Genomic DNA, 5,442 nt, shown 5'->3' on the forward strand with positions numbered 1-5,442 from the left:
CTTCTTTGAAAAGACTTTATTGACAATCCTCTCTAAAGTTGATTCCCTTGTATGTGTCTCTCTCCCATCCTGGGCCACTGTATCTAGCTTACCCTGTCATCATTTTCTTCCTGGCAATTTTTAACAATTTAAAATTATTTTATTCATGTACATGTTTTATTTGTTTTTTGTCCCAGACTGTAAACCCTAAAGGACAAGGGGCATCAGTTTTGTTGATTGTGCATTGGGCAGGGAAATAGAGCATAAAAGGTAAAGGAATGGGCTTTGAAGTCAGACTGCCTGCACTGAAAGTCTACTTGCTAATTTGTAGCTTTGCACACTTGACTTCTCTGATTCCAATGACTTTTTTTGTGGAATATGAAAAATAAATGGTACTTCAAAGATTTTTAGGGTAATTAAATGAATAAGGGATATAAAGTTCCTGGCATATAGTAAGCACACAATAAATATTAACAATTAATATTTTAGTGCCTAGCATACGATAAGTGCTGAAGAGGTATTTGTTAAAATATTGCTTCCCTCAAACAGTGGTCTTTACAAGAAATGTCAAAACTAACCAGAGATCACCTATCAGGTTAAGAAATGATTGTTACCTGATAGATATTCACAACCTCAAATAAATTGTCATTGTTGTTCAAAACCTATTCACTCACACGGGATCATCTTCCCAAATGACTTTTCTAACTACCTGTTACTTTAAGCCCTCAAAGGACCATCCACAGCCTTTACCTTACAGTACATCAAAACAATAAAAAGTATTTTAATGGTTTACTTCATCTGTTTTGTGCTGCTGTAACGGAATACCACAGACTGGGTAACTCTTAAACAGTAGAAGTTTATTTGGCACAAGGTTCTGGAGGATGAAAAGTGCACGACTGAGGAGTTACCTTTAATGAGGTTCCTCTTGCTAAGACATAACACAGTGGAAGGCATCACATGATGAGGGATCACAGGCGAGAGGACCTCAAGAGAGTGAACACAAAGCCTCAAGCCCTTTCACGAAGGCTCAATCCATTCATGAAGATGGAACCCTCATGATGAATACCTCCCATTAGGATGCACCCTCCAAAACTGTTGCAACGAGATTCAGTTTCCAACACACAAACGTCATCAGGAGATACATTCAAACCACAGCAATGGCCAATTCCCAATTTTCCTCCCCCTATCTCTAAATTTAACTCTGTTTTTAATTACCTCCTTTCTTAGAAACTCAGAAAGACCCCTCCTTTTTCCAGAAACAACTCTTTTCCTATGCTTCTTAATATCAGATCCTCCTACATCCTCTGTATACAATTTCACTTTTTATGCCTTCTCACACAGCCATTAGCTCAATGACACGTCCGTGTTCTCACAAGTGTCCCAGTATCTTCCTCCAGTGTTCATCAAACTTTCTAGTAATTTTATCTTTCTTTTCCATACTTAATACCTTAATTCTCTTACCATCTATTCATTTTATAACCCACATCCCAGCATCATTTGTCACTCTCACTGACATATTTGCTTCTTTTTAACAATGCCATGTATTTTCGCCCTTCATGGCTTTGTTCTCACTGTATCCAGAATGGTCTTTCTCACCACTGCATTTCTCTACCAATAAATCAAATTATATTTCAAAGTCTGGTGCAAGTGTCTCTTCTTCTGTTTAGCCTGCTCTATTTCATTTCTCCCTTGGCAACATTATTCCTCTTTCCTCGGTCTCTAATAGCACTTCATTTATGTTTCTAATCTGTTTTAAATTCTTTTTAGAAAACTGTAGATAGATACATGAATATATAAATATAGGTAGGTATTCCCTGCCCTAGTTTTGAGCTCCTTAATGGCAATGCATACGTCTTATTCATGTTAGAATATCATTTAAAAATTCAGAACATAAAGTGCCTCTTTTAGACTTGCAATGTTTCCATTGCTGTGCTAAGCATTTTAACTTTAATTCTAAGAATATCAAGAGGGAAACTGCATTTTCCCCATTTACAAATGGAAACTATGAACCTTACAATGGTCTGTTTACTTGCCTAGTACACCAGCAAACATTCTTAACCATCATACTACATTTCCTCCCAGAAATTTTCAGAAGGGGAGAGAAGGAGGGAGAAGGCATGGGATACGTTTAAAAATAAACGTAGTGATATAAACCTAATCTCCAAAACACTTCACCAGTGGCTAGGCTTTTTATTATCTATTTCCAGTCTCCAATAGATTTTTTAACAATAGCTTAAAGCTGAAGTTTATTAAGATGAGAGAAACAGGTAAGATTGTATCTGTGGCTTATTCAACTACCAGACTTCTCTTGGTTTACTTTATTCTGTTCCTTTTCCAGATCATGTTACAAAGAATCTTTGCTTTGGGAGAAAACAGCAAAGGAAATTCAAGTCACATTCTTACATTTACAAATGTCAAGAGGGATTCATAAAGGGAATTATAAACATCAATATATAAATAAACCTGGATAAACTAAATACTGCAACTTTTTTAAAAACTATATTATGCCTGTAGGAATTTGGGAATGCCCAGCTCTTGCTCAGTCTAAATGAATAGCAGCAGGTGAGACTGGAAAGATAGGCAAAATAAAAGAGCCAGAATGCATAAATAAAAATGAGTGGAAAGGTTCAATTAGGGAGAGAATTAAAAGCAGTCAATAGAATGGACAGAGACGTTTGAGAGAACTAATCTTCTCTTACCTAAGGAGCAACATTTTAATTCTGTAACTCCAGAAACATTAACACTAAAACTACCAGACTAATACAAGACATACATTTGAAAATTATAAAGCACATGGTTTGTATCAGATATGTCAGGAAATGATCCAGATGTTCAGCAGTAAAAAATTGCTTATATAAATTCTAGAAAAACCATACAATGAAATATAATACCAATGATACAAAGTGTATTGGCATGAAAAAAACTCTAATATATTAGGCTGATGCATAAGTTCATGGCGTGTGTTTTTGGCATGGCCACACTGCAGTGTTGGGAGTTTGTTTATCGTTTGTCATTTGTCAGTTGGAATGACAATGTTGTGCATGTGAATATGCCTTGCATTTTGCAGATTTGAAGAAAGTTTGTGTTATTTGTGAGCTAAAGAAGATGGAGTGACCAGTGGAAAAATTAAACACTCCCAACAGATTCCCCTGTTTGAGTTTAACAGAGGAGTAAAGGCAGCCAAGTCAGCTCCAAACTTGTGTGCTGTGTGCGAGGAGTATGCCGTTAGGGAAACACGGCATGAAAATGGTTTCGTCATTTCAAAGAGGGCCACTTTAATCTAAGTGATTCTCCACATTCAGGAAGACCTCCAGGCTTTGATGAAGCCCATTTAAATACTTTAATCCGTGATGATCCATATCAGTCAACCCAAGGATTGGTAAATGTGATGAACTGTGACCACTCAACCAACCGTGACGTTTGCAATTATATGAGCAAGTGAAAAAAAATGCTACGAATGTGCGCATCAATCCAATCCAATACATTATTTACTGAAAAAAATAAGCTATCAAGAATGTATCTACTATATAATTTTGTTTTTGCCAGCAAATTGGACTACATGTTATATATTGTATGTATGAGGGGAAAGCCCCAAAAAACAGAATTTATAAATAAGTGTGTATTTATTCTTACATGTTTAAACGTGTCACCTTCAAGATACTCTCCATTTGACGCAATATACCTACAAAGATGCCCTTTCACTGCTCAAAACAGTTTTTAAATTTATCCATTTTGATGTCTTTCAGTGCTTCTGTCATTTTTTGTTTCACCTCTTCCACATTGGCAAAACGTTTCCACGTGAAGATATTTTTCATCCAAGGAAACAAAAAGCAAAATCTCTCAGGGTGAGCTGGGGTGAATAGGGGGTGTGAGACATGGGGGTCTTGCCATATTTCGTCAGAAACTGCTACACACTCAGCAAACTGAGGGCAGATGTCCTTGTAAATCACCCATCACGAAATGGAGAAGGAGTGCTGAATTTTATCAAAAGCTTTTTCTGTGTCTAATGATATAATCATATGGTTTTTATTTTTACATCCATTGATGTATTTAATTACATTTATGATCTTACGGATGTTGAATCAGCCCTGCATCCTGGGGATGAATCCTACTTGGTCATGGTGGATGATTTTTGAGATGTGACATTGAATCCAGTTTGCTAGGATCTTGTTGAGAATTTTAGCCTCTATGTTCATCAAGAACATTGGCCTATAGTTTTCTTTCCTTGTTAGATCTTTACCCAGTTTGGGTATCAGTGTGATGTTAGCTTTATTCCATCTTTCTTCGTTGCCTTGAATACTTTCAATAGGATTGGTATCAGCTCCTCCTTCTATGTTTCGTACAATTTTCCTGGAAAGTCATCTGGTCCAGGGTTTTTTTGTTTGTTTGTTTTGGGTTTTGGTTGTTTTTTTGTTTTGTTTTGTTTTTGTAGGTAGTTTTCTTATGACATAGTCAATTTTCTCGATTGTCATTGGCCTATTTAGCTTCTTGATTTCTTCTTGTTTCACTCTGGGGAGGTTGTGTGATATCAGAAAGTCCTCCATTTCCTTTAGGTTTTCAAGTTTGTTTCCATACAAGTATACATAGTAGTCTCTGAAAATCTTTTGTATTTCTTTGGGGTCAGTTGTGACTTGATCTTTTGCATTTGTGATTGTGTTTATTTGGGTTTTTTCTCTCACATGCTAGAGAGGATGTGGGGAAAGGGGAATACTTCTATACTGTTGGTGGGAGTGTAAAATAGTACAACTTCTGTGGAAAACAGTATGGTGATTCCTAAAAGACCTAAAAATCAACCTTCAACATGACCCCACATTTCCCTCACTAGGAATATACCCAGAGGAACACAAATCCCTATGAAAAAGATACCTGCACACACATGTTTATTGCAGCATTGTTCACAATAGCAAAAACATGGAACCAACCATGCCACCCACTGAAAGAGGACTGGATAAAAAAATATGGTACAAATACACAATGGAATATTATGCAGCTATAAAGAAGGACAAAATTATGAACTTTCGCAGCATCTTGGATGCACTTAGAGTTGATCATACTCAGTGATCTATCACAGAAACAAATAACTGAATATCACATGTTCTCACTCAGAGGCAGACCTTAACAATTATCATAATACTATAAGAAAGGGATTAGCAGTAGTGGGAAATGGCACACCCCATCAACAAGGGTACCTGCATAATGAATATTTGCATACCTAACCCTGAATTGTACCCCACATCTTTTTTTTTTTGAGTTGGAGTCTCACTGTCGCCCAGACTAGAGTGCAGTGGCCACTCCCAACCACCGCAGCCTCAACCTGCTGGGCTCCGGCGATCCTTCCGCCTCAGCCTTCCGAGTAGCCGGAATTACAAGCATGAGCTACCACACCCGGCTGATTTTTTTATTTATTGTAGAGATGAGGTCTCACTGCCCAGGCGGGTCTCGAACCCGCAGGCTCAGGCAACC

Source organism: Carlito syrichta, unplaced genomic scaffold (genome assembly GCF_000164805.1).
Source record: "Carlito syrichta isolate Samal-C Ts95f unplaced genomic scaffold, Tarsius_syrichta-2.0.1 Scaffold306965, whole genome shotgun sequence".
NCBI lineage: Eukaryota > Metazoa > Chordata > Mammalia > Primates > Tarsiidae > Carlito > Carlito syrichta.